General features: G+C 44.9%; 1 protein-coding gene and 1 non-coding gene across 2 annotated transcripts in view; both read left to right on the forward strand.

The window, feature by feature from the left end:
- TRDN (triadin) overlaps positions 1-20,902 on the forward strand; it is a 187,480-nt gene that overhangs the window by 6,419 nt on the left and 160,159 nt on the right.
- Positions 2,790-2,922, forward strand: LOC119924507. The gene has a single exon (XR_005449218.1). It is a non-coding gene; the product is annotated as a small nucleolar RNA SNORA7 (small nucleolar RNA).

The following is a 20,902-nucleotide window of genomic DNA, read 5'->3' on the forward strand; positions in this document are numbered from 1 at the left end:
CAGCCCAGCCCGCACCCTCCGCTCCTCTGCCGCCTCTACCCTCCTCACTGGGCCTCATTTTCACCTGTTCTGCCATCGACCCCTGGCCCACATCCTACCTCTCATCTGGAATGCCCTCCCTCTTCAAATCTGCCAAACAATGACTCTCCCCTGCCTCAAAGCCCTACTGAAGGCTCGCCTCCTCCAAGAGGCCTTCCCAGACTAAGCCCCCCTTTTTCTCAGCTCCTCCTCCCCATCGCCCCGACTCACTCCTTGGCTCTACCCCCACTCCCTGCCCCACAACACTTGTGTATATATGTACATATCTACAATTCTATTTTGATGCTATTGATGCCTGCTTATATGTTTTGATGTCAGTATTCCCCCTTCTAGACTGTGAGCCCTTTGTGGGCAGAGATTGTCTCTCTTTGTTTCTGAATTGTACTTTCCTAGTGTTTAGTACAGTGCTCTGCACACAGTAAGTGCTCCATAAATACGATTGAATGAATGAATGAATGAATGACTATAGCATAGGTCTGATGCTGTGCCCTAATCCAACAGGTGGTTGCCTTAGTAGCCTTAGATTCATTCATTCAATCATATTTATTTATTTATTTTAATGGCATTTATTAAGCGCTTACTATGTGCAGAGCACTGTTCTAAGCTCTGGGGAGGTTACAAGGTGATCATGTTGTCCCACGGGGGGCTCACAGTCTTAATCCCCATTTTACAGATAAGGGAACTGAGGCCCAGAGAAGTGAAGTGACTTGGCCAAAGTTGCACAGCTGACAAGTAGCGGAGCCAGGATTTGACCCCATGACCGTTGACTCCAAAACCCGTGCTCTTTCCACTAAGGCACGCTGCTTCTCACGCTGATTATTAAGTGCTTACTGCATGCAGAGCACTTGTTCAAATCCCAGCTCCACCAACTGTCAGCTGTGTGACTTTGGGCAATCAATCAATCAATCAATCGTATTTATTGAGCGCTTACTATGTGCAGAGCACTGTACTAAGCGCTTGGGAAGTACAAATTGGCATCACATAGAGACAGTCCCTACCCGATAGTGGGCTCACAGTCTAATAGGGGGAGACAGAGAACAGAACCAAACATACCAACAAAATAAAATAAGTAGGATAGAAATGTACAAGTAAAATAAATAAATAAATAAATAAACAGAGTAATAAATATGTACAACCATATATACATATATACAGGTGCTGTGGGGAGGGGAAGGCGGTAAGGCGGGGGGATGGAGAGGGGGACGAGGGGGAGAGGAAAGAAGGGGCTCAGTCTGGGAAGGCCTCCTGGAGGAGGTGAGCTCTCAGCAGGGCCTTGAAGGAAGGAAGAGAGCTAGCTTGGCGGATGGGCAGAGGGAGGGCATTCCAGGCCCGGGGGATGACGTGGGCCGGGGGTCGATGGCGGGACAGGCGAGAGCGAGGTACAGTGAGGAGATTAGTGGTGGAGGAGCGGAGGGTGCGGGCTGGGCAGTAGAAGGAGAGAAGGGAGGTGAGGTAGGAGGGGGCGAGGTGATGGAGAGCCTTGAAGCCCAGGGTGAGGAGTTTCTGCCTGATGCGCAGATTGATTGGTAGCCATTGGAGGTTTTTGAGGAGGGGAGTGATATGTCCAGAGCGTTTCTGGACAAAGATAATCCGGGCAGCAGCATGAAGTATGGATTGAAGTGGAGAGAGACACGAGGATGGGAGATCAGAGAGAAGGCTAGTGCAGTAGTCCAGACGGGATAGGATGAGAGCTTGAATGAGCAGGGTAGCGGTTTGGCTGGAGAGGAAAGGGCGGATCTTGGCAATGTTGCGGAGCTGAGACCGGCAGGTTTTGGTGACGGCTTGGATGTGAGGGGTGAATGAGAGAGCGGAGTCGAGGATGACACCAAGGTTGCGGGCTTGTGAGACGGGAAGGATGGTAGTGCCGTCAACAGAGATGGGAAAGTCAGGGAGAGGACAAGGTTTGGGAGGGAAGACAAGGAGCTCAGTCTTCGACATGTTGAGCTTTAGGTGGCGGGCGGACATCCAGATGGAGATGTCCTGAAGGCAGGAGGAGATGCGAGCCTGGAGGGAGGGGGAGAGAGCAGGGGCAGAGATGTAGATCTGGGTGTCATCAGCGTAGAGGTGATAGTTGAAGCCGTGGGAGCGAATGGCAAGTCACTTGACATCTCTGTGCCTCAGTTCCTTCATCTGTAAAATAGGGATTTAAACTGTGAGCCCCCAGTGGGACAACCTGATCACCTTGTAATCTTCCCAGCGCTTAGAACAGTGCTTTGCACATAGTAAGTGCTTAACAAATACCATCATCATTATTATTAGTATAGTGCTATGCACACAGTAAGCTCTCAATAAATACAACTGAATGAATGAATTCCTGTAAACTTCTCATGGGCAGGGAATATGTCAAGCAACTCTTCATATAGGACTCTCCCAAGTGCTTAGTACAGTGCTCTGCACACAGTAAGCACTCAATAAATTCAATTAATTGACTGATTAGTCCTGCAGTCTTTTTCACTCATGCTGGCCAACTATTTTTCAGTCAGTCAGTTGCATTTATTGAGCATTTACTGTGTGAAGGGAACTGTTCTACTACTACTAATATTAAAAATTATGGTACTTATTAAGTGCTTACTATGTGTCAACCACTGTTCTAAGTGCTGAGATAGATGCAAGTTAATCAGGTTGGACACAGTCAGGAATTTATAATCTGGTGGAGGGGGGAGATGGAGACCAAAAATAAAAATAACCTAGAGAGGAGGAAGAAGGAAAAAGGGATATGTCCATGAATTAGGGCACAATAAGCACTCAATCCCCTCTAAGGATCGCACCTGGAGAGTTTTCAGTACTCTACCAGTCTCGGCTACGGGAGGGAGAGTCAACCAGAGGTCTGTCCATTCCTAGCTTGGACAGTGGCTAGCGAGTGGCAGGCAATCTGCTACAAGTCAAAACTCACCCATGCTGGGCAGGAGTAGCATGGGAGAGAGTCAAGGGCGGAGACTCAAGGTTACTGCACGTAAGAAAGTAATAGTAAAACACTTCTGGATTTTTACCAAGAAAACTGTATGGCTACACTACCAGAACGATTGCGGATGGAGATGGGCATTCTGAGAGAAATGTGTCCGTGGTGTCACTATGGGTTGGAAACGACTCAATGGCATAAGACGACGAATGCAATCAATTTGTTTGACTGATGAATTAGTACTTAGGTAATAGGGTGCTTAAGATACATACAATCAATCAATCGGTGGTATTTTTTGAGCACTTTCTGTGTGCGGAGTTCTGTACTAAGCACTTGGGAGAGTAGAGTATAACAGTGTTGGTAGACATGGTCCCTGTCCACAGCAAACTTACAATCTAGAGGAAGTGCTGTGGGAATTGCTTAAGTGGTGCAGAAGTGTTGAACAAGCTGGAAAGAGGATTGTTAAGTAGAGGAAATTAGCATTTAATCAAGGAAGGCCTCCTGGAGGAAATGTAATTTCAGCAGGCTTGAAAATTGGGAGGGCAGTGGTCTGTTGCATTGGAAGGGGAAGGGAATTCTGGTCAGGGGGCAAGGAATGATCAAGTAATCTATGCCATAATAATAATAATAATGGTAATAATGGCATTTTTTAAGTGCTTACTATGTGCAAAGCACTGTTCTAAGCACTGGGGAGGTTACAAGGTGATCCGTTTGTCCCACGGGGGGCTCCCAGTCCTAATCCCCATTTTACAGATGAGGTAACTGAGGTGCAGAGAAGTTAAGTGATTTGCCCAAAGTCACACAGCTACAATTGGCGGAGCGGGGATTTGAACCCATGATCTCTGACTCCAAAGCCTGTGCTCTTTCCACTGAGCCACGCTGCTTCTCTAAGATCACTGTGGGCAGGGAACTTGCCTACCGACTCTGTCATATTGCACTCTCCCAAGCATTTAGTACGGTGCTCTGCTAACAGTAGGTGCTCAATAAATACCATTCATGATAATGAGCGTACAGTCTACAGCTTATTAGTATTATTATTATTGTATCTATTAAGCATCTACTACATGTCGAGCACTGTTCTAAGCACTGGGGTGGATACAAATTATTAGGTTGGACACAATCCCTGTCCCACAGAGGGTCTCACAGTCTAAATAGGAGAGAGAACAGGTATTGAATCCCCATTTTACAGAGGGGGCAGCTGAGGCCATAGTACTGAAGTGACTTGCCCAAGGTAATAAAGCAGGCAAGTGGTAGAGCTGGGATTAGAACACAGGTCCTCTGACTCTCAATCCTGCTCCCTTTCCACTAGGCAACATTACTCCTCCACTGAGTGAATACCCTAACCAGAGTTGTAAGTAAACTGAAACAGTCCAGAGCACGGCAAACAGTAATTGTACATGTGACTATGGAGCACAGGCCTGCTTCAGTTGCATCATCTGTAAAATGGGGACTGAGACTGTGAGCCCTTTGTGGGACACGGACTGCGTCCAACCTGGTTATCTTTTATCTACCCCAGTGCCTAGTACAGTGCCTGGCACATAGTAAGGACCTAAGTTCTAATCCTGGCTCCTCACTTGTCTGTTGTGTGACCGTGGGAAAGTGACTTCACTGCCCTGTGCCTCAGTTCCCTCAGCAGGGAAATGGGGATTAAGACTTTGCCCTATGTGGGACATGGACTGTGTTCTACCTATCTTGTATCTACCTCGATGCTTAGAACAGTTCCTGGCACACAGTAAGCGCTTAAAAAATACCACAATTAAAACAAGATGAACTTGGCCCTGATTCGGTGCCATCCTTTGAGCAGGCAGCAGTGTTCCAGGCAGCCCATTGCCACCAGTGGTGCCATCTGAGAAGCAGCGTGGCTCAGTGGAATGAGCCCGGGCTTTGGAGTCAGGTTATGGGTTCAAATCCTGACTCTGCCAATTGTCAGCTGTGTGACTGTGTGACTTCACTTCTCTGGGCCTCAGTGACCTCATCTATCCTATTTATTTTATTTTGTTGGTGTGTTTGGTTTTGTTCTCTATCTCCCCCTTTTAGACTGTGAGCCCACTGTTGGGTAGGGACTGTCTCTATGTGTTGCCAATTTGTACTTCCCAAGCACTTAGTACAGTGCTCTGCACATAGTAAGCGCTCAATAAATACGATTGATGATGATGATGATGATGATCTGTAAAATGGGGATTAAGACTGTGAGCCCCCCATGGGACAACCTGATCATCTTGTAACCTCCCCAGCGCTTAGAACAGTGCTTTGCACATAGTAAGCGCTTAATAAATGCCATTGTTAACATTATTATTATTATCTGCTCCTGCAGTCGTCGGGTGGGGCTTCAGGTGAGGTTCGGGGGCCACTTCCAGGTCGGGACCAAAGGAAAGCCGACCTGGGTTCTCGCTGCTCCCTCTCTTCCGACCCGGCCCAGGTCACAGCCCCCGACCCGGCCCTGGATCTGGGATTCCCATCCTCCTCGACCATGGCAACCCAACCTCGAGCAGCCTGGACATTCCAGTAAAACAGCATTTTTACTTTCCTTTCACGCCTGATCAGAACTGATACTGGAAAATTCATCAGGTGCTGATTTTATTCTTGGCCCTATTTCTTTTCCCTTCATCCCTCACTGACTCATTTTCCCCAAATGCAAAAGGACAACTATTGAGTTAGTGGGCAGTGATTAGAGGTTTAACGGACAGTTTCACACCATGGGAAATGTTAAACTGTGAGCTGGAAAGAACCTTGGCAGGTAACGCATTTCAGTTATAAAACGCAATAGAGGTGGGACTATCCAAAGGAGACACCTCTCCTGTCTTGCTTGGGTAGTATTTAAGGGTTTAAAATGATGATGATAGGGATGGTATTTGTTAAATACTTACTATGTGTTAAGCGCTGCGGTAGATACAAGTTAATAATAATAATAATAATAATGTTGGCATTTGTTAAGCGCTTACTATGTGCAAAGCACTGTTCTAAGCGCTTGGGGGGATACAAAGTGATCAGGTTGTCCCGCGTGGGGCTCATAGTCTTAATCCCCATTTTACAGATGAGGTAACTGAGGCTCAGAGAAGTGAAGTGACTTGCCCAAGGTCACACAGCAGACATGTGGCAGAGCTGGGATTCGAACCCATGACCTCTGACTCCAAAGCCCGTGCTCTTTCCACTGAGCCACGCTGCTTCTGCAAGTTATCTAAATCTATTATCTATTTATCTATTTATTTATTTATCTATTCACTATTTATTTATTTATTTATTGTTTTTTATCTATTATTTATTTATTTATTTATCTAATTATCTAGTTATGTATTATCTAAAAGTTAATCCGTTTAGATACTGTCCACGTCCCCTATGAGGCTCACATTATTCATCCCCATTTTACAGATGAGATAACTGAGCCCCAGAGAAGTTAAGTGACTTGCCCAAGGTCACACAGCAGACAGGTGGCGGAGCTGGGATAAGGACGCAGGTCCTTCTCACTCTCAGGCCCATGCTCCCTCCATGACTATTATTATGGTATTTGTTAAGTGCTTACTGTGTGCCGAGCACTGTTCTTAGCGCTGGGGTAGATACAAGGTAATCAGGTTGTCCCAGGCAGGGTTCACATTCTTCATCCCCATTTTACAGATGAGGCAATTGAGGCACAGAGAAGTTAAGTGGCTTGCCCAAGGTCACACAGCAAACAAGTGGGGGTGCCAGGATTAGAACCCAAGTCCTCCCATGTCCTCCCAAGCACGTGTTCTTTACACTAAGCCACACTGCTTCTCTAGGCCAAAAGCAATTACATGCCTGGTTGAACCTTCACTTGATCAACTGTATTTACTGAGAGTTTACCAATCTGTTGTCTGACCTGGGCAAGTCACTTAATTTCTTTGGGCCTCAGTTACCTCATCTGTAGAATGGGGGTTAAGACTGAGCTCCATGTGGGATATGGATGTGTCCAACCTGATTGGCTTGTATCTACCCCAGCACTTAGGACGGGGATTGGCAAATAGAAAGCAAAAAACCAAATACCATTAAAAAAGTCAATCAATCAATGCAATTTATTGAGTGTTTACTGTGTGCACAGCACTGTTCTAAGCCCTTGGGTTAGCAAAATCCAAAAGAGTAGGTATAGTTGATCCCTGCCCAAGAGGAGGTGACAGACCATCAATACCATTGATATCAATCCACTCTATTGGATTGTATTCTCCCAAGCAATTAGGTTAGTAAGTGCTCAAATAGACTGTGAGCCCATTTTTGGGTAGGGACCGTCTCTATATGTTGCCGGCTTGTACTTCCCAAGTGCTTAGTACAGTGCTCTGCACACAGTAAGTGCTCAATAAATACGATTGAATGAATGAAAGAATGAATGAAACAATTGATCGGCCAAGTTGGGAGAGCATAATAGAAGCAGAAGACATGAGCCCAGTCTCCACCCAAACTGTTGGTTCTTCAGTAGTTTATCAGAGGACTGTTCTGCCTGGTAGTGAATGTACTTGAGCATCTCCTCAGAAGGAAGGAGCCCCTTCACTCTGAGAGACATCTTTCTCTGTGGGAAGACTGAGAGATAATAATAATGATGGCATTTATTAATCACTTACTATGTCCAAAGCACTGTTCTAAGCGGTGGGGAGGTTACAAGGAGATCAGGTTGTCCCACGGGAGGGCTCACAGTCTTAATCCCCATTTTACAGATGAAGGAACTGAGGCCCAGAAAAGTGAAGTGACTTGCCCAAAGTCACATGGTTGACAAATGGCAGAGCTGGGATGTGAACCCATGACCCCTGACTCCAAAGCCCGGGCTCTTTCCACTGAGCCACACTGCTTGAAACTGCTCACTCACACCTTTTAAAATTGCTTCACAGGGATTTGATTTCAGCTTCAGAATTAAAACTTCTAATCAGAGATTAGACCTCCTGTTCACATTTGTTTCCACTGTTCACATTTGTTTCCAACCAATAGAAAGGTTGGGAAGATACCAGAAGTCTCTGTGTGAGGTCTTGTTGACTCCCTGTCAGCTCTCCACAGACCACTGAGAAACTTCACTTAACCATTGGCAGGAGGAAATAAGTGCTGTCATGCTAATGACAATAATGATAATAATCAAAAAAATAATAATAGCAGTATTTGTTAAGCACTTGCTCTATGGCAAGCACTGTAGGAAGATTCAATACAACCTGATCAAACACAGTACAGTCCCTGTTCCACACAGAGCTTACAGTCTTAGGGGAGGTATTGAGAAATTGAGAGGGGTTCTAATTTCAGCTCTGCCATTGGCCTGTTAGGTGACCCTGGGCAAGTCACTTAAGTTCTCTGGGCGTCAGTTCCCTCATCTGTAAAATGGGGATCGGGACTGTGAACCCCATGGGAAGCAGTGTTGCCTAGTAACTTCTCTGTGCCTCAGTTACCTCATCTGGAAAATGGGGGTTAAGACTATGAGCCCCATGTGGGACAACCTGATTACCTTGTATCTACCCCAGCACTTAGAACAGTGCTTGGTACATACTAAGTGCTTAACAAATGCCATCATTATTATTATTGTTAATATTAATAAAAGTGGGGCTTAGTCTGGGTTGGTCTTTCGGTGGAGATGTGGCTTCAGTAATGCTTTGAAGTGGGGGGAGAGTACTCATCTGTCAGATTTGAGGAAGGAGGGCATTCCAGGCCAGAGGCAGGACGTGGGCTAGGGATCAGTGCTGAAATAGGAGAGATAGAGGGACAGTGAGAAGGTTAGCACCAGAGGAGCAAATTAGTCGGGCTGGGTTATTGAAGGAGAGAAAGCGAGGTGAATTAGGAGGTGGCAAGGTGAAGGAGTGCTCTCAAGCCAATGTTGAGGAGTTTTTGTTTGATACGGAGGTGGATGGGCAACCACTGGAGATTTTTGAGGAGTGCAGGTGACATGTTCTGCAAGTTTTTGTAGAAAGATGATCTGGGCAGCAGAGTGAAGTGAGGACTGGAGTCGAGAGAGGCAGGAGGCAGGAAAGTCAGCAAGGAGGCTGATGCAGTAGTCCAGGTGCGATAAGATGAGTGATTATATTAAAGTGGTAGCAGTTTGGATGGAGAAGAAAGGGAGGATTTTAGCAGTGTTGTGAAGGTGGGACTGAGAGGATTTGGTGACAGACTGAATATGTGGGTTGAAGGAGAGAGAGGAATCAAGGATAATGCCAAGGTTATGTGCTTGTGAGATAGGAAGGATGGTAGTGCCATCTACAGCGATGGGAAAGTCAGGGAGAGGACAGGGTTTGGGTGGGAAGACAAGGAGCTTTGTTTTGGACATATGAACTTTGAGGCGACGGGAGGACAACCAAGTAGAGATGTCTTGAAGGCAGGAGGAGATGCGAGCCTGGAAAGAGGGTGAGAGATCAGGGCTGGATATGTGGATCTGCGTGGAGGTGGTAGTTCAAGTCATGGGAGCAAATGAATTCTCTAAGGGAGTGGTTGTAGATGGAGAACAGAAAGGGACGCAGAACTGAATCTGAGGGACCCGTACAGTTAGGGTTTGGGAGCCAGAGGTGTCTGCAACGGAGACTAAAAATGAACAGCCAGAGACATGAGAGGAGAACCAGGAGAGGACAGAGCCAAGGAAGCCAAGATTGGATAACCTTTCCAGGAGAAAGGGATGGTCCACAGCGTTGAAGGTAGCTGAGAGGTCAAGAAGGATTAGGATGGAGTAGAAGCCATTGGATTTGGCAAGAAGATCATTGGTGACCTATGAGAGTGCGGTTTCTTTGGAGAGAAGTGGACGCTGGAATGGAGGGAGTCCAGGAGAAAATTGGAGGAGAGGAATTTGAGGTAGTAGGTGTGGATGACTCACTCAAGGAGTTTGGAGAGGAATGGCAGGAGGGAGATGAGGGAGGGAGGAGTCATGGTGCCAACGGAGGGTTATTTCCTGCTGTTTAAAGGCAGTCACTCAATCTGTGCTATTTGTTGAGCGCTCACTTTTACATGTACATGGACATGCTTGAAAGCAGTGGGGAAGAAGCCATTGGAGAGTGAATGGTTGAAGATGGCTGTTTGGAAGGGAAGAAGGGAGGTTAGAGTTTTGATAAGGTATGAAGGAATGGGTTCTGATGCTCAAATGGAGGGGATGGCATTTCAGGAGAGGCAGGAGATTTCTTTTAGAGATACTGCTGGGAAGGATGAGAAAGTTGAAGAGGGGGCCGGAAGGAGAAGGGACTGAGGAGGGGAAGGGATGATTTTAGGGACTTCACACCGGATGGTGTCAGTTTTCTTAAAGTGACAAGGTCACTGAGGACAAGGAAGTGGGGAGGGGGCCTCAGGAGGGAGTTAAATGTCTGGAACAACTGGCGAGGGTGATGAGCATGGGTGTCAATAAGGGAAAAATAGTTTTGCCAGGCAGAAGAGAGGGCACATTTCTCTACACTGGACTCTGATTTCAGGATCCAATTGTCACGAATACAGACAGAGGGTTACATCACAGGGTGTGCTATCTCTACTCCTCTTTCCCCATTCTATTCTCAAGATTGCCCTGTAATAATAATAATAACAATTATGGTATTTGTTAAGAGCTTACTATGTGCCAAGCACTGTTTTAAGCAGTGGGGTAGATATAGCATAATCAGATTGTCCCATGTGGGGCTCACACTTTGAAGCCCCATTTTACATATGAGGTAACTGAGGCACAGAGAAGTTAAGTGAATTGCCCAAGGTCACACAGCAGGCAAGTGGCAGGGGCAGGACTAGAACCCATGACCTCTGACTCCCAAGACCATGCTCTTTCTACTAAGCCACGCTGCTTCTCACTAAGCCACGCTCCTTGTGGGCAGAGATCACATCTAGTAACTCTGTTATATTATTTTTCCTAACACCACTCAACTTTGGACCTCAGTTACTTCATCTGTAAAATGGGGATTAAGACTGTGAGCCTCCTGTGAGACATTGATAGTGTAAATCAATCAATCGTATTTATTGAGTACTTACTGTGTGCAGAGCACTGTACTAAGCACTTGGGAAATACAAGTTAGCAACATATAGAGACAGTCCCTACCCAACTGTGGGCTCACAGTCTAGAAGGGGGAGACAGAGAACAAAACCAAACCTATTAACAAAATAAAATAAATAGAATAGATATGTACAAGTAAAATAAATAAATAGAGTAATAAATATGTACAAACATATATACATATATACAGGTGCTGTGGGGAAGGGAAGGAGGTAAGACGGGGGAAGGAGAGGGGGAGGAGTAGGAGAGGAAGGAGGGGGCTCAGTCTGGGAAGGCCTCCTGGAGGAGGTGAGCTCTCAATAGGGCCTTTAAGGAAGGAAGAGAGCTAGCTTGGCGGCTGTGTGGAGGGCCAGGCCAGGCCAGGGGGATGACGTGGGCCGGGGGTCGACGGCAGGACAGGCGAGAACGAGGCACGGTGAGGAGATTAGCGGCAGAGGAACGGAGGGTGCTGGCTGGGCTGGAGAAGGAGAGAAGGGAGGTGAGGTAGGAGGGGGCAAGGTGATGGACAGGCTGGAAGCTGAGGGTGAGGAGTTTCTGCCTGATGTGCAGATTGATTGGTAGCCACTGGAGGTTTTTGAGGAGAGTAGTAACATGCCCAGAGCGTTTCTGGACAAAGACAATCCGGGCAGCAGCATGAAGTATGGATTGAAGTGGGGAGAGACACAAGGATGGGAGATCAGAGAGAAGGCTGATGCAGTAGTCCAGACGGGATAGGATGAGAGCTTGAATGAGCAGGGCAGCAGTTTGGATAGAGAGGAAAGGGCGGATCTTGGCAATGTTGCAGAGCTGAAACCGGCAGGTTTTGGTGACGGCTTGGATGTGAGGGGTGAATGAGAGAGCGGAGTCTAGGATGACACCAAGGTTGCGGGCTTGTGAGATGGGAAGGATGGTAGTGCCGTCAACAGTGATGGGAAAGTCAGGGAGAGGGCAGGGTTTGGGAAGGAAGACAAGGAGTTCAGTCTTGGACATGTTGAGTTTTAAGTGGCAGGCAGACATGCAGATGGAGATGTCCTGAAGGCAGGAGGAGATGCGAGGCTGGAGAGAGGGGGAGAGAGCAGGGACAGAGATGTAGATTTGGGTGTCATCAGCATAGAGATGATAGTTGAAGCTGTGGGAGCAAATGAGGTCACCAAGGGAGTGAGTGTAGATCGAGAACAGAAGGGGAACAAGCACTGAACCTTGGGGAACCCCCACAGTAAGGGGATGGGAAGGGGAGGAGGAGCCCGCAAAAGAGACTGAGAATGGACGACTGGAGAGATAAGAGGAGAACCAGGAGAGGACGGAGTCTGTGAAGTCAAGGTTGGATAGCGTGTTGAGGAGAAGGGGGTGGTCCACAGTGTCGAAGCCAGCTGAGAGGTCGAGGAGGATTAGGATAGAGTATGAGCCGTTGGATTTGGCAAGCAGGAGGTCATTGGTGACCTTTGAGAGGGCAGTTTCCGTGGAATGTAGGGGATGGAAGCCAACCTGATTAGTTTGCATCTACCCCAGGGTGTAGTACAGTGCCTGGCATATAGTAAACATATAAAGAAAATCATTAACCAAAAAGAAAAAAGAAAAGAAACCAGGAGGTGGTAGTTGCACTGGCATAGATGGTGATACACTCTACCATTTGGGGATGGGGAGAGGGATGTTTGAAGATGGAACCTCCTCTCTTTTTTCTCCCGCCCTCTTGCTGCTCCTCAGACAGGTGGATGTTTGCCTGGGTTACACTATTATCCACTGATAGCTCTACTGGTGCATGCTTAGCTTGCTAACCCATTACGATATCCCCGTCATTATCTGATTTTCCTCTGCCTAAACTTTGGGAAGTTTATGACCTACCTTTCAGAATCATAATAACAATTGTGATATTTATTGAGCACTTTGTGCCACACACGCTACTAAGTGCTGGGGTAGATACAAGTTAATCGGATCCCGCACGGGGCTCACAGACTTAGTAGAAGGGAAAATAGGTATTGAATCTCCATTTTGCAGGTGAAGGAACTGAGGCACAGAGAAGTTAAGTGACTTGCCCTTGTTTACACGGCAGGTATGTGTCAGAGCTTGGATTAGAACCCAGGTCCTCTGACTCTCAGGCCCATACTTTTTCCACTAGTCCACCCTGCTTCTAGTCAACTGAGGTTCACTTGGAGCTTCAGAGACACCAAAATTTAATGAGCCCTCTCAAATATTTGGATTTATTGTAAGATTCTGCCCTCCAAATTCTAGGAGCTAACCTGTGTTTCTTCACCTGAAGCAGTGACAAAAATGTCAAAATGATCCTGAGAAAGGTTGACTCGTAATGCCACGACAAGGGGTTTCCCCAGTTCTGATACCCAAAAGCTCCTGCAGGTTTTTACCGAAGAAGAATCTAGACCTAAATGATCAAAATAGGCTATTTATAGCTAATTGTGTGGGCAGAGACAGGAGGGTAAAGCAAGTACATAAAAGGCTTGAAACTTTAATCAATTGAATGAGTTGCACATTATTATTCCCACCTACCTTCCGATACTCTCATTACAGGACAATTTGCTCAAATTCGAATCGACTTGTGAACATTCCTAAAAGGTCAGCGTTCAAACCCGAAATTTCCCTTCTGTCTTTCATTTTACAGCAAATTATTGTCCATGAGTCTTATGAGTCAGTCATGGCTTGGAGAGAAACCAAAAAATGCAGATGCTTCTTTTCTACACTGAATCTTGTTCAAAGGTTTTGAGTTAGGTAGGATGGTGGGGTAGACTGGGGTCAGAGATTTTTTCCACCAGTCTTCTGCCCTTTCTGGTTCTCCTTGTCATCTGACTTTCAGAAGTTTTACTTTTCCTCTGGACCTCAGGTGTACAAGGGTGCATTATTGGTTGTTCCTAATTCAGGTGAAAACTAGCTGGGCATACCAGAATCCAGTTGGGTCCACTATGCTGAAGAGAACTTTAGTGTTGCCTTATTCATTTGGGAAAATCTTTTTGGGGCCTGAACCTGTTCACATAAACTCAGTTTCACCTGAGAAGGAGCATGGCATAGTGGAAAGAACAAGGAACTTGGGATCAGAAGGAAATGGATTCTAATCCTGGCCCTGCCACTTGTCCGCTGGGTGACCATGAGCAAGTCACTTTACTTCTTTGTGCCTCAGTTACCTCATCTATAAAATGGGGATTGATACTGTGAGCCCCACAGTTTGTTTGTATCCATCCCAGCACTTAGTGTAGTGCCTGGCACACAAAGTGCTTAACAAATACCATTATTAGTATTATTATTATCAATAAGAATTTTAAGCAGTTAATCTATTGAGAATACTTTATCTCTCTGGGCAGACACTGTTTGAACCCTAAATCTTTATCAGTAATGATGGTGGTTCATTCATTCCCCACTCCACCACTTGTCAGCTGTGTGACCTTGGGCAAGCCACTTAACTTCTCTGTGCTTCCCATCTGTAAAATGGGAATTAAGACTGTGAGCCCCAAGTGGGAAAACCTGATCACCTTGTAGCCCCCCCCCCCAGCACTTAGAACAGTGCTTTGCACATAGTTAGCACTTAACAAATACCACCATTATTATTTATTCATTCAATCATATTTATTGAGTGCAGAGCACTGCACCAAGTGCTTGGAAAGTACAATTCAGCAACAGATAGAGACAATCCCTACCCAACAACAAGCGCACAGTCTACAAAGGGGAGACAGACAACAAAACAAAACAAGAAGACAGGCATCAATAGCATCAAAGTAGATGAATAAAATTATAGATATACACATCATTAATAAAGTAAATAGAATAATAAATATGTACAACTATACACAAGTGCTGTGGGGAGTGGAAGGAGGTAGAGCAGAGTGAGGGAGTAAGGGGGATGGGGAGGGGAGGAGGAGCAGATGAAGAGGGAGGCTCAGTCTGGGAAGGCCTCCTGGAGGAGGTGGGATCTCAGTAGGGCTTTGAAGGAGGAAAGAGAGCTAGTTTGGCAGATGTGAGGAGGGAGGGATTCCAAGCCAGAGGTAGCAAGTGGGCCAGGGGTCGACAGCGGGACAGGCGAGAACGAGGCACAGTGAGGAGGTTAGAGGCAGAGGAGCTTTAGTGGTTATTCTGTGCCCATTATGAGCACTGTATTAAGCACTTGGAGAAGTAGGGGAGAAGAGTACAATTTATCCCTGCCCTTTTGTTTTCACCCTGCTCGGGTGATAAGCTGGTATGAATTGAAACAACAGTCCATGGAAGGTGAAAGTCAATAGGAATCAATAGGAGTCAATATCAAGTTCCTTCTTTGGCCTCCTCCTCACATCTGCAACAATTACCTAGATATTTTAGACTGTAAGCTCCCTGTGGGCAGGGTGAGTGTCTAATGACTCTGTGGCATTTTGCTTAGTATAGTCCTCTGCACATAGTAAGCTGTTCAATAAATACCTCTGATTGATTCCTCACCTAAACTCCTTGGTGGGAAGGGGTGGGGGAGGGTTTTTGGGGGAACATCTCCAGATTCTGGACCAACTATTTGCAAAACAATGACAAGAGCATAGAACCAGCTCCACACCCAATTCGCAGCTGTGAAAGAAGGAATCAACCACCATTCATGGGCCAATAAGAGTGTACAAACACACAAATAAATGTATCAGCAGCCTTGCTCGCTCAAACCCTTCTGAGTCCATCTGTGCTGAACTGGGACAAAAGAGACCATTATTCTTATTCTAACATTAGCAGGCTAATGCCAGGGTCAGCTAAAGCTGTTCAAAAAAAAAAAAAACTGTGGCTATGGTGGGCCCCATGCAATCTTTTCATAATTCTTTAGATTTGCTTATTCTAAGCACAGCCTTAAAGTTAGTGGGGGATTGAGAAAGAGAATCCAGATCAGTCTCATACCATCTGGACTTTAATTCTCTGGCCAAGCAAGAGAATGACTGCTTGTTTTCTATCAGCGGGTAATTGAAGACCAGGAAAGTAGAGGTGGTAGACAATTTTTCCTCTCTGCTTTTTATCTCCCTTCTGTTCACCTTCAGGCCTAGGTTAAGATGGCCTCTTCCCATGTATCAGCATACATATGTATATGATACATGACCATTATACATAGGTTTCCATAGAGGAGTACCCTTGACTGTGGAAAAGGTCACCATGTCCTTCCTGAGGATAGAAACCCTTCAACAACCAATGCTTACGCTCCCCAGAAGGCTATGAACACTTTCTGCTGGATCAGATCCTATTAATAGAAGGCTGACATTGCTGGAGTTAAAAAGAAGTCAGGTCAGAGATTAATTTCATGGATTTTGCTGTTGTGTTAGCTCAACATAATCTACCCTAGGTAGGGTAGACCTATAACCATTTTATCCTTTCTGTCCTAAGACATGACAATTCCACCTTGTGATTGCCTTTGTGGACTGTAATGTGTTTCCTGTATGAGCAGCATTAGTTGAGCATCTGCTGTGTGTAGAGCCCTGTAAGAGGGACCTGAGAGCATACACCTGTCTTGTTCACACTGCCCCTTCTCTGCTGTGTGATCTTGGGCAAGTCATTTTACTTCTGGGCTTCAGTTACCTCATGTGAAAAATAGAGATTGAGACTATGAGCCCCATGTTGGGCAGGGACTATGTCCAACCTAATTTGCTTATATCTACCCTTGCATTTCAAACAGTGCCAGGCACATAGTAAGTGCTTTAAAATACGACAATTATTATTATTATTATACAATGGAAGGAAAAGATATGACATCCACCCTGAAGTCTAGCTCTTGCCAGGAAAAGGCATTCCTGAGAATAGGATGCAGCAGGAGGAGACCTGGAATACTTGGTTTAGTTCTAAGAGCTTAGTAGAGTGTACTCTACACAGTAAGTTCTCAACAAATACCACTGATTGATCAATTGATTGATACCCAGTAACAGCCCTCTTTTTGTACTCCACAATGTTTGGGATTTGATGCTGAGTTCTGTTTGGGTTCTGAAACTGAGGAAACATATGAAGAGCTTGAAAAGGATTGAGAGGAAGAGTTAAAAAAAAGTAAAGCTTTGGAAAACAAGACTTTTGAAGACAGACTGAAGGGGCTGGGTTCATTTGGAGCCCTAAAGCACCATCCAGTGGAAGAGAAATTCTGACACTACCTTGGAGCTAGAAAAGTTTTCATCTGTGACCCATCTCTTCCTCTACTTGACTCCCTTTTCCTGGGTGGTAGCAGGGTGGAAACAAATGACTGGGAACTAAAAAGTCTGAAATGCCATCTGATAATAATAATAATAATAATAATAATAATAATAATGTTGGTATTTGTTAAGCACTTACTATGTGCTGAGCACTGTTCTAAGCACTGGGGTAGATACAGGGTAATCAGGTTGTCCCATGTAGGGCTCACAGTCTCAATCCCTATTTTCCAGATGTGGTAACTGAGGCACCGAGAAGTTAAGTGACTTGCCCAAAGTCACACAGCGGACAAGTGGTGGAGCCAGGATTAGAACCTATGACCTCTGTCTCCTAAGCCCGGGCTCCTTCTACTAAGCCTCGCTGCTTATAATAGAGAGGATTGCTGTTGGAAGGAATGATAGAGTGTAGCTGATAGAGCCGGGGCAACATGAGGCAATTAAAACTGATTAAATAATCCAGCATCAGAAACAGGAGCTTGAGTTAGGCAGCTGTGAGGCTTATTCCAAAGTTCTAGATAGAGGAAATGTAGATTTCTCCCACAAGTAAGGCTGAAGAGGAACTGCCCAAGGCATGTCATGATTAGAAGTGTATAAGGGCCTAAGGAAATGTCCTTTGAAGACAAATTGTATAGAAGATAGTAGATTATGTATATGTTAAGTATCTCTGGGCTGTAATCTTGTGGGCAGGGAACATATTGTACCCTTCAAGTGCTTAGTCCAGTGCTCTGCACACAGTAAGTGCTCAATAAATACGATCGATTGAATAGGTAAATTAGGATTCCACAAATAATAAGAGCGGATAAATCAGGCAACTCTCATTCACATGTAGAAATGATAATGTGTTAAAAGTTTACTTATGTACCTAGCACTGTGCAAAAGGGAATGTGTCAGTTATATTCTTATATTGTGCTCTCCCATGTACTCAGTAAAGTGCTCTCTACACAGGAAGTGCTCAATAAATATGGTTGACTTACTGACTGAGGAAGGTAAAAGATAATCAGATTGGGCATGGTCCCCTTCCCTCTTCGTGCTCATAGTCTGAGGGAAGGACAAAAGGTTAGTTTAGCTATATTTTACAGTTGAGGAATCTGAGGCACGGAACAGTGAAGTGACTTGCCCAAGGTCACCCAGGAGTGGTAAAACTGGGACTAGAACCTGGGTCTTTTAGCTCTGAATTCTATGCTTTTCTCATTAGTTATGAGAAGCATCAAGGAAAAACATTTGTTAAAGTGAGATAATCTGTATTTGGATTGCAATAATAGGAATTGATGCAGAGTACTGTTACTGTCAAGTGTTTTCTGAAGTGTTTTTATGGACAATCCAGTCACTGCATAATTTGTGAAAAAGTAATCCAGGTGTTCATAGGGTTAAACTATTTACAAGTGAATCTGTCTCCCATTCTGTTTTGCTTCTCCGAAGTCCCTGGCTTCTTATTTCCCTCTCCAACAATATTTCTCAGGTTCAGCTATCTGACATACATGAAGAAACCAAAGCATGGTAAATGTTTTAAAGATTTTGGAGAAAAAAGCAAAGTTAGTGGCATCAGGTTTAATTGATACTGGTAAAGAAATGAAAGTCAGTCTCTTAATTCTCTGGAACTGATTTTCTGACATGTTTCACTGTATGCATTGAAGTTCTCTAAAATGTTCAGAAAGGAGAAGATCTGGTCAGAAACACTTCAATGGTTGGAATCCCACTATGATCAGGGTCATTTCAAATCTGAAATCAACTACAGCTAGATGGATCTTAAGAAACGATTGTCTTCTTCAATACAATGTGTCAACTACTTAGCATAAAACCACATAATAGTTCAAACAATCAATCAGTTAACGGTATCCACTAAGTGCTTGGTAAAGTATAATACAATAGGATTAGTAGATAAGATCCCTGGCCACAGAAAGAAAACCAAGTGGAGGACTGTTGGATATGAAGAGGATGGGAGGGAATTTCAGGCCTGAGGGAGATTGTGGGCAATGGGTTAGTGATGGAATAGCTGAGATAGAGGTACAGAGAGTAGGCTGGCTTTAGAGGAATAGAGTTGTAGTAGGCTGTTGCAGGAGATCAGTGATAGAGCTATACAAGTGTCCCTGGGGGCAATATTCAAACCTGCTCTAGCCTGGGGGTTAAGCATTCAATTGTATGTATTGAGTACCTATTGTAAAAAGAAAGTTGCAGAAAGGATTAGAAGATATAGTCCCTCCCCTTAAATTTACAAGTTAGTGGGGGCTGCAGACACTAAAATCAACCAGGGAGGGAAAACCGTTTCAGTATAATATTCGTTCATTCAATCATTCAATCGTATTTATTGAGCGCTTATTGTGTGCAGAGCACTGTACTAAGCGCTTGGGAAGTACAAGTTGGCAAGATATAGAGACGGTCCCTACCCACCAGCGGGCTCACAGTCTAGAAGGGGGAGACAGACAACAAAACAAAACATATCAACAAAATAAAATAAATAGAATAGTAAATATGTACAAGTAAAATAAATAGAGTAATAAATATGTACAAACAGGTACCGTGGGAAAGGGAAGGAGGTAAGGCGGGGGGATGGGGAGGGGGAAGGGTTGTGACTACTTAAGTGTTCAGGAAGGGCAGAATTGCTGAAGTGGCAGTTGGGGGATATAAATCATGAGGAGCAGAATTTTTTTTTTCTGAATTGAGAAAAGCTTTGAAGATAGAGCTGTGATATGACAGATTTGAATGTGGAGTGAATTCCAGGCATGGCCAAAAAAAAGTGTTAGCATGAGGTTGGTGGTGGGAAAAGTGTCAATGAAGAACAGTGAGTAGGTTAACATGAGAGGAAAAAGAGTGTGAGCTGGGATATAGTGGGAAGAAAGTGGCTAACTAGGAAAGGATAAAAGCCGATTGAATGCCTTAAAATAATAATAATAATAAAGGCATTTGTTAAGTGCTTACTATGTGCTTAAAACCATTCCAGGGATTTCTGCTTGAAGGCTAGAATTTTTTGAGGAAGGGAAAGAGGTGTGCAGAATGAGATTTTAGAAAAATGATCCAGACAGCAGAGTGAAGGATGGATAGTAGAGGGGAGAGGCTGGAGGCAGGGAAAAGTCCTAGACTATGGGCTTTAATGAGGAGGATGTCCAACCCAATTTGCTTGGGTCCACCCCATCGCTTAGTATAGTGCCGGGCACATTCATTCATTCAATCATTCAATCATATTTATTGAGCACTCACTGTGTGCAGAGTGCTTGAGAAGTGCAAGTCGACAATAATAATAATAATGGCATTTATTAAGTGTTTACTATGTGCAAAGCACTGTTCTAAGCACTGAGGAGGTTACAAGGTGATCAGGTTGTCCCACAAGGTGCTCACAGTCTTAATCCCCATTTTACAGATGATGTAACTGAGGCACAGAGAAGTCAAGTGACTTCCCAAAGTCACACAGCTGACAATTGACAGAATCAGGATTTGAACCCATGACCTCTGACTCCAAAGCCCGTGCTCTTTCCACTGAGCCACACTGCTTCAGCAACAAATAGAGACGGTCCCTACCCAACAACGGGCTAAGTGCTTAACTTAGAAGCAGCGTAGAAGAAGAACTTGGATGAAGCTGCTTGAGAGAAGCAGCGTAGCTCAGTGGAAAGAACATGGGCTTTGGAGACAGAGGTCATGGGTTCAAATCCCTGCTCTGCCACTTTTCAGCTGTGTGACTTAGGGCAAGTCACTTAACTTCTCTGTGCCTCAGTTACCTCCTCTGTAAAATGGAGATTAAGACTGTGAGCCCCATGTGGGACAACCTGATCACCTTGTAACCTCCCCAGCACTTAGAACGGTGCTTTGCACATACTAAGCGCTTAATAAATGCCATTATTATTATTATTATTAACAAATACAACAAATTAGTGTTAGGAACTGTGATGAGAAAGGTAGATGAGAGGATTTAGGGAGGGAAGATCAGTATTTGAATTTTGGATCTATTAAGTT

This window comes from Tachyglossus aculeatus, chromosome 2 (genome assembly GCF_015852505.1).
Source record: "Tachyglossus aculeatus isolate mTacAcu1 chromosome 2, mTacAcu1.pri, whole genome shotgun sequence".
In the NCBI taxonomy this organism is placed as follows: domain Eukaryota; kingdom Metazoa; phylum Chordata; class Mammalia; order Monotremata; family Tachyglossidae; genus Tachyglossus; species Tachyglossus aculeatus.